This window comes from Sinocyclocheilus rhinocerous, unplaced genomic scaffold (genome assembly GCF_001515625.1).
Source record: "Sinocyclocheilus rhinocerous isolate Xijiao unplaced genomic scaffold, SAMN03320098_v1.1 scaffold975, whole genome shotgun sequence".
In the NCBI taxonomy this organism is placed as follows: Eukaryota; Metazoa; Chordata; class Actinopteri; order Cypriniformes; family Cyprinidae; genus Sinocyclocheilus; species Sinocyclocheilus rhinocerous.
Genome location: NW_015628726.1, coordinates 807331 through 816085, shown reverse-complemented (window position 1 = coordinate 816085; position 8755 = coordinate 807331). Strand labels below are relative to the sequence as shown.

The following is an 8755-nucleotide window of genomic DNA, read 5'->3' as shown; positions in this document are numbered from 1 at the left end:
ATGCTGAGCGGCAGTGAGCGGCATGAGCTGACAGAGGATGAGAGGAGTTGGGTAACTGAGCATCTGCAGACGGGGACTGAAATGATGGTGTATCAGCAGAGGGCTGAAAGACTCACTGTCCAGGTCATTATGGAGAGCATGCAGGTGGCCTTGATACGCTCTGACGACAGGATAGTCAGAGTGTGTAAGTCGCTTCCTTGAAAGTAGACTTGAAGCAAATCAATAAATGAATGCTTTTTAAAATAGCAGTTATATTATTTTACACTAATGTCTAAGAAAGTGGTCCTAAGTTCCTACTTACGCACTAATTCTGGCCTCAATTTTCAGAAGATGTGCTTATGCAAGCACTGGTATTTATTCAAAGAAATACTGATGATATACTGTAGCTTATACATTCGGTTTTGTATTTTACTACATCTGTGTTTATGTATTCGCAGTGGACATTTTTGAGTTCAAGGAGGTTCGCCAGTGGGAGACGTTCAAAGATTTCCAGCGATTTAACGAGAGCAGGGGCAGTAAATTTCGACGAATCTTTTGCCAATCTGAAAAAGAGCTCCAGCAGGACAGCAAAATCTGTTTCACCATCTTCTATGGATCAGAGTTTATTTTAAAATCGCTGAGTCTAAAAGGTATGTAACAAGTTCCTCACGCATTTTGTTCACAATAAGGCAACAGGATGTTTATTTAGTAGGCTAGCATTTAACTGTTATAGCTATACTAGCATTCAATGGGTTGGGGTGTGTAAGATTTTATTTTATTTTTTTAATACATTTTGTTAAGCAAGGATGCATTAAATTGATCTAAAGAAGATTTCTATTCCAAATAAACGCTGTTCTATCGAACTTTATATTTATTAAATAATCCTTTAAAAATGTTTTCCACAAAAATATTAAGCAGCACAACCGTTTTCAACATTAATAATGAATAAGAGATGTTTCTTAAGCACCAAATCAGCATATTAGAATGATTTCTGAAGGATCATGTCACACGTACTGAAGCCTGGAGCAATGGCTGCTGAAAATTCAGCTTTGCCATCACAGGAATAAATTACATTTTAAAATATATTAAAATAGAAACGGCTGTTTAAATTGTAATAATATTTCAGAATATTACTGTGTTTACTGTTTTTGATCAAACAATTGCAGCCTTGGTGAGCATAAGAGACTTCTTTCAAAAACGTTCAAAAATCTTGACCCCAAACTTTCGAACCATAATAACAGTGCTGTCCAAGCTAGTTCATGCTAGTTAGTATTACAGCATATGCATATTTCCCACCAGCAAAACTTAACTAATGAAGCTGGTCTTTTTGGTTGACCAAAGAAGTCTTGCTGGTTAAGCTATAGCTAAAAAGGGACCGCAGTACAGTATCATCACCAACATCTAAAACATAACATATGCTGGTAAACAGCTATGCTAGCAATAGTACACTTACCAGAATGGTTCCAATGGAGCACCCTGAGGTTTCAAGTCTCAGTGTGGTGGACAATCATGACCATCTCACCACTTCATTTAGTCAATATGATAGTCTTGTTGTGCTTATTCTGTAAAAGCCTTTGCTGTTCCACAGCTGATTCAGTGGAGGATGCAGAGAAATGGCTGACAGGACTAGAGTTACTCAGACAAGAGACACTGACGGCTCACACACCAGAGAGTATAGAGAGAGACACACACACACACACACACACACACACACACATACAGATAGTGTACCTTGTGTATCCATAAACCATAATACAAATCAACAAACATTTAATTCTCTGTTTTTCCCTCTACTGTAGTTGGCTGAGGAAGCAGATGTACTCGGTTGATCAATCAAAGAAAAACAGGTTCTCCTTTTTCTCTTTCACCTTCTTCTCAACCAGTCTCACTTTTGTTTCTGTCTCAGCTCATTATTGTTTCTCTCTCAGCATCACCCTGAAAGAGCTCAAGTCTCTTTTGCCACAGATGAACTTCACTGTACCAGGTGGACGTTTTCTGGAGGACAGATTTGTGGTACAAATAATAGTGAAACACTGAATTCTCCATTTACATTTATGCATTTACAGATGCTTTTATCTGAAGCGAGTTGGGATTTGCATTTTACACTATCTACTCTCTAAGGAGTAGTTTTGTTCGTTTTTTTAACACATTTAACACAAGTGTATTTTCAGGAGGTGGAAGCAAAAGATTATTCCCTAGATATTCAGCAGTTTCACAAATTCTACAGTTTTTTAATATTTGAAAACCAGAAGATGGTTAGTGTGCAGTTTATTTATTTTTAATGTTTCATTGTATTTAATTGTTATTTGAGTATCAGTTCCATTATTTATCAATGTTATTTGTAGTATTGAATGGAACATTTACTTGTTTAAGCATGATAAAAAAAATTCATTTTTTATTTTTATTATTTGTTATTAGTTGCTAGAAGAGTTTGAAAAGGGGCCTGCAGCTTTCATAATAAGGTAAAAAAAAATTTAAAGGAGCCATATCATGATAATTTTACTTGATTTTTAAAAAAAATAAATATGTGTACTATGAAAACTATATTTGTTTTTATATGTATTTCTCTGCAGTAATACTGATAGTCCTGAATCTTCTATAGTTCCCCTCTATGATTTTCAAAACTTTCTTTTATATCGACAGAAGGTAAGACCAATGTCTTCCTTGAATATTATCTTATATTTTATCCATCTAGCCTACTGTTTAAAAGTTTGGGGTCTGTGCGATTTTTTATGTATTTGAATGAAGAATCTTATGCTCACCAAAGCAAATAATATTCTGAAATATTATTACAATTTAAAATGACTGTTTTCTATTTTAATATATTTTAAAATGCTGAATTTTCAGCAGCCATTGCTCCAGTGTCACATGATCCGTTAGAAATCATTCTAATATGCTTATTTGCTACTCATGAAACATTTCTTTTTGAGTATGAATGTTGAAAAGAAATATTTAATTTGAAAATGAACTGTATATTTGTTTTCTGACCGTAGGAGGCCTGGGCCAAAAATTTGAAGCGGGTTCAGGAGATGATGACCATCTTCATCGATGACACCATGAGGAAGACCAACGATCCAACGCTTACTGTTGGAGAGGTACAAGTTATAGAGATCTGTTTAGTTTGATGTCAACACGTGAAATAAATCTATAAAACAGAAAATCAGTACAAAATGTTTCTGTCTTTCTAGTTCCTCAGTTTTCTCTTCTCCAAAGAGAACTCGATTTGGGATGAGAAGTTCTCTGAGATTTGCCCACTGGACATGAACAATCCTCTGTCACACTACTGGATCAACTCTTCTCACAACACGTCAGTGCTGCAGTTCTTCATGCTCTTAACACACCTGCAGCAGCTTCTCCTCTTCATGATGAACTTCCTGTGCTACTTCATGTGTTTTGCTTTTATTCACAGATATTTGACTGGAGATCAACTGCGCAGTGAGTCCTCAACAGAAGCTTATGTGCGCTGCCTGAGGCTGGGTTGCCGCTGTATTGAATGTCAGTGAACAACGTACCAGTTTTGCATGGTTATAATTCCTATTATTTGATATCGGGCCCTATGTTATTATGTATTCTGTTTTGTGTAATGCAGTGGACTGCTGGAATGGTCCAGAAGAACCTGTCATATACCATGGAAGGACCATGACCTCCAAGATAAAGTTTAAGGATGTGGTGAAGGCCATCAATGATCATGCTTTTATAACATCTGAGTTAGTAATCAACAACACACACATTCAATTATCATTGTGCAATGTAAATGTAACATTCAACAATCTTATTTTCATCTCTTTTGGCAGGTATCCTGTGGTGCTGTCCATAGAAGAACACTGTGACATCAAGCAGCAGAAAATTATGGCTCAGATGTTACGAGATGTTTTCCAAGACAAGCTCCTGACTGAGCCGCTGGAACCAGAAGCAGATGATCTACCCTCACCAAACCAGCTGAAAGGCAAGATCATCATCAAGGTGGGGAAAAAAAGTCAAATTTGTCAGCTCAGGTGGTTGAACTAAATTTAGTAGGAAAAACTGCAGAGATCCTTCTGTTGCTTCAGTCTCTAATGTAACATGACTTATGAAGATTTCAGTGTAATTGTGTAGCAGACTAGGAATATACATTTTGTAGTATCATCGTTAAAGTGCATGATTCCCTGTTTATTCTCTTCAACAGCACCAGAAAATAAAAGAGAGCAATCACACTGTTAAGGTATCCACAAAACATGCCTTCCACAAATATAAAATGTAAACAACTGCTTTTTTCACTTATGTAACAAACTACCCAAACTCTGTTTATGTCTAATATGAAATATTAATTAAGTCCATTACATTGGGGGAATTTAGGCTTTGTTTACACTACATGCAATCCTAAAGGCCCGTTCACACCAAGGACGATAACTATAAAGATAACGATAAAGATATAGTTCTAAAAATCGTTCTCAATATTAAAGAATAGCAGAGTCCACACCACAACTATAACGATAAAGACAAAGAGAAATGATATCGTTGGAATCACTTTCAGAACAATTTTTTCCCAGCTGATGAACAATAAAAAAAATAGACAGCCAATCAGAATCCATCCTGCTGTAACTCAAGAAAGAATTTAAAGCGGCAGACGCATGTGCGCTTAGAATAAACGGATGATATCGTTCGCTGGTGTGGACGCTAATAGCGTTATCTTTATAGTTATCTTTATAGTTATCGTTCTTGGTGTGAACGGGGCTTTATTGTTTGTTTTTTTTTCAAATCCGACATACAGTATATGAACATGGTCACAAACAGTATTTTTGTGTTAACACTGAAGCACATTGCATTTGTATGTGAGTGTGAACATAAAACAATGATGGATCTCTTACTATTTGCTGAAAATGTACAGGCCATCCAAGATGTAGATGAGTTTCACCAGTGGATCCTCTGCAGTGAATGGGTGCCGTCAGAATGAGCGTTCAAACAGCTGATAAAAAACATCACAGTAATCCACAAGTAATTGACTCCAGTCAATCAATTAACTTCTTGTTAAGCAAAAAGCTGTGTGTTTGTAAGAAACAAATCCATGATTAAAGCATTTTAACTTTAAACCATTGCATCTGGCCAAAATACAAGTCCATAATCCATAAAAATGCTTCCTCCTAAGGGTGTGCGATATTGACAAAAAATAATATCTCGATATTTTCTGGGATTTTATCGATAACGATAATTAGACGATATTTTGCTGAGTGTGTTATTGTGCTGGTATCTTAAAGACTGCCGTGGACAGCTGACTCCTAAAGTTTCTGATATTCTTCATATTCTGTGTAATGGTCAGTTTACACTGATAGAAATTAATCTTTTCCAATATGTTTAAATTGATTTTTACCTTTTTTGGGCATTTTTTACCTTTATGAAGCCATTTTTCCTAAAAGTTATATTTTGAGTCAAATTCTTACATTTAATCAGTGAATTAGAATAATAAGACATTTGGGCTGTTACCAAGCAAATGAAATCAGTATCAACAAAATTTATATTTTTTAATTAAAATCGTAAATATTTAATAAAAAATTAAAACCGCCAGTAGGTGGCAGCAAGTCACTCTTAACAAGTGAGTCATTGCGATTGAAACGAATCATTTAAACGGTTGATTCATTCAGGAACGAAACACCGGCATGTTGCTCAGAGACGCAAAACAGTGCTGTGGCTGTGTTTGGAATTATTTTTGTTGTCGAAATAGCGCAAAAACAGGCAATATGGTGTCTAAAACTTAAGTCTCTTAATTAACTTCTTGTTTATTGAACTGTTGTAAAAATTACATTTGTAATCACAGTAACTTTTGGAGAAAAAACGGTACTCTTCGTGTGATATTGATTAACTATATGAAATTATATAAATATATACATTTTCTGTCCCCATATTTTTAATTTTGTGATCATTCTAAATGCATTTTAATAGACTGAATCATGCAGTGAAAGAACGCACTCTAAATGCGCACTTGCTAGTCTAGACTTCATGTAATGAAAGCGTGCGCTCTGTAGGGGTGTTTTGAATGTTTTTGCAAAATACTCGATAATGTCAAATCGCACAACAACAATTACGATATTATCGCAGAAGATATATATCGCACACCCCTGCTTCCTCCAGTGAAAAAGTCCATGACCTGTTGTCCTCTCACATCAAAATCCACTGACATATTTGTTTAGAAATGTTTTTGCTTGTAAACTGTGTTTGATCTGTGCATATTTCTCTACTGATTCAGACAAGAACTTTTTCACTTGAGAAAGCAATATTATGGATAGAGGTATTTTAGGTTTGCAGTGGAAAACGTCTTAATGATGAATTTGTTTATATAAATCATGTGGATTACTTGTGGATTATTGTGATGTTTTTATCAGCTGTTTGGACTCTCATTCTGATGGCACCCATTCACTGCAGAGGATCCATCAGTAGGCAAGTGATGTAATACTAAATTTCTCTAAATCTGTTGCAACATCTTGGAAGGCCTGAGGATGAGTACATTTTCAGGAAATTTTTGAGTGACTGATTATTTTAACATCTGACCTCATTCGTATGTCTAACAGAATAAATGCACATGTTTGCATTAATTTTTTGATGTATCATATGTCAGTTTTCTGTTTGCTCTGAACAGCTGGAGGAAGAAAGGGGAAACACAACTGTGAAAAGAAAATTAGACAGCTTCAAGAAAATTGGAAACACTTACAGGGAGAAGGTGCACGTTTTACACATCTGTCTTTCTGTGATACATTTTTATTTTCCATATCAAACAGATTTTCTCCATCAGCGAATTTAAAATCTTTTTGCCAACAGTGTGTCAAATTAAAAGGATCTGATTGAAGTTTTAGGAGGCAGCTTTAGGTCATTTCATAATTTCTCATATTTCAAAGCAGATAAGAAAAGCTAAAGAAAACCGTGTTGTGGAGAAGGAAGGAGAGCTTTGCATCTGGGATCCAATAGATAAGGTGCTTTAAATTTATTTTTTGCTGTTACTTATTCATAGTCATAATAATAACTTATTCATAGATGATAATTTATATATTTTCAATCTAGAGGTTTTACAGGCATGACTGTGTGATCTCAGGTAATAAGCTATACTATTCTGAAGAGAAGTTGGAGGAAGTCAGTCCTGAGGTAAGTGACTCATTGTCTTTGTTAAAAAGTCAGTTCAGGTCATGGGAAGACAAGCCACTTTCAGAAGCTTTTTATGCACTTTCACATTTGCTTGAGAACTCTTCTTTCTGAAACATTCAGGACGGCTCAGCGCTGCACCTGTCAGAGCCCTGGTTTCATGGACCGTTGGCTGAGGGCAGAATAACCGCTGAAAAACTCTTGCGTGATTTCTGCAAAGGGAGGGATGGAAAAGATGGAACCTTCCTGGTCCGAGAGAGTGAAACGTTCATCAGAAACTACAGTATCTCCCTCTGGTACTTACTCTGCCCAGCCTTTCACTATTCTCTTTTTTAAAATTCTTTCAGAAAAAAGGTTTGAAGCTCGTTCCTAAATACATTTTCATTTCACATGTTAAAATTTTCCTCACACTGCTAATATTGTGGTTTGTGGATTTTCTTACTCTTTACTCTTTTGGTTGGTAGATTACCAACTTTTTATTTATTTTACATTGCATTGGACAAATGTTTAGCACGAGGCTTACATCTTATATTCACAAAGACAAATAATGCGAAAGAAAATGTCGATATAATAATATTCTGTGTGCTCTCTGTAGGACGAGCGGGAGAATTCAGCACTACAGAATTTTCTGTTCCTCAGAAAATGGTCAATGGTACTTCTACTTGACAAGCAAGCAGCGCTTTCCTAGTATGTGTGCCTTGATCAAGTATTACACACATAATCTGATCAAGTATGATAGATTCAATCTGCGCCTCAATGGTTTCCTGCCTCGGCTCAATTTTGTGCCTTACCACCAAATAGGGTAAGAAGAAAAGATGAATTTCAAATTTAAACACTTACTCATATACATACAAATTCCAATGACAGATAATTTTTCTGTCACTGAAACTAGAAATATCTGGACACAAACTTGTGTTGTCATATTTAGGTGGTTTTACAGTAACCTGAGTCAAGCCGAAGCAGAAGACTATCTTCTGAGGATCCCTCGAGATGGAGCCTTCCTCGTCAGACAAAGAGAAGAGCCTGACACCTTTACCCTTTCCATCAGGTTCCTCAGTTTTTTCCTTTTCATTTCTTTACTGTACTCCTAACAGACACTTACTTTCCTCTCAGTATGTATTTTTATTTGTTTATTTGTTACTCAGAGTTGACGGGGATGTCGAACATTATATGATTTACAAATACAACAGCAAGTATGTGTTGGCAGACGCCTACGAGTTTGGTAGCCTTGAGGACCTGGTTAGCTGTTTTCGTGACGAGCTTTTCTACGGCAAGACAAAACTACGCTACCCTGTAACACCACAGTTAGTGGAGCGCTTCTGTATGGTGAGAGAAGAGAGAATAGATAAGAGAAACAAATTAGCCACAGAACCTAAAAGAGATACAATAATTGTGACCATCTCTAAACTGTAGTTTTGCATCATTTTGTCTTTGCAGGTGGATATCTCAACATGTGACAGCGAACAGTACAGTGAGGTAAGTATGATGGGGCAAATATTTGTTTTACACGTACAATGGTCAATGGTCAGATTTCCCAAAAGTATTGTGTAATTTAGTGTAAGTTTATAATATTCTACAATTTAAAACACTCTTAAAATATATTAATTTCATTGTATTAGATCACAAAATATCACACCAAGTGGCATCATTTCTCAGCCATTTAAAAAAA

The 8755-nt window shown here is 35.9% G+C and overlaps 1 pseudogene; it reads left to right on the top strand.

Moving 5' to 3' along the window:
* The window catches only part of LOC107738423 (1-phosphatidylinositol 4,5-bisphosphate phosphodiesterase gamma-2-like), a 15022-nt pseudogene continuing 6267 nt past the window's right edge, over nucleotides 1-8755 (top strand).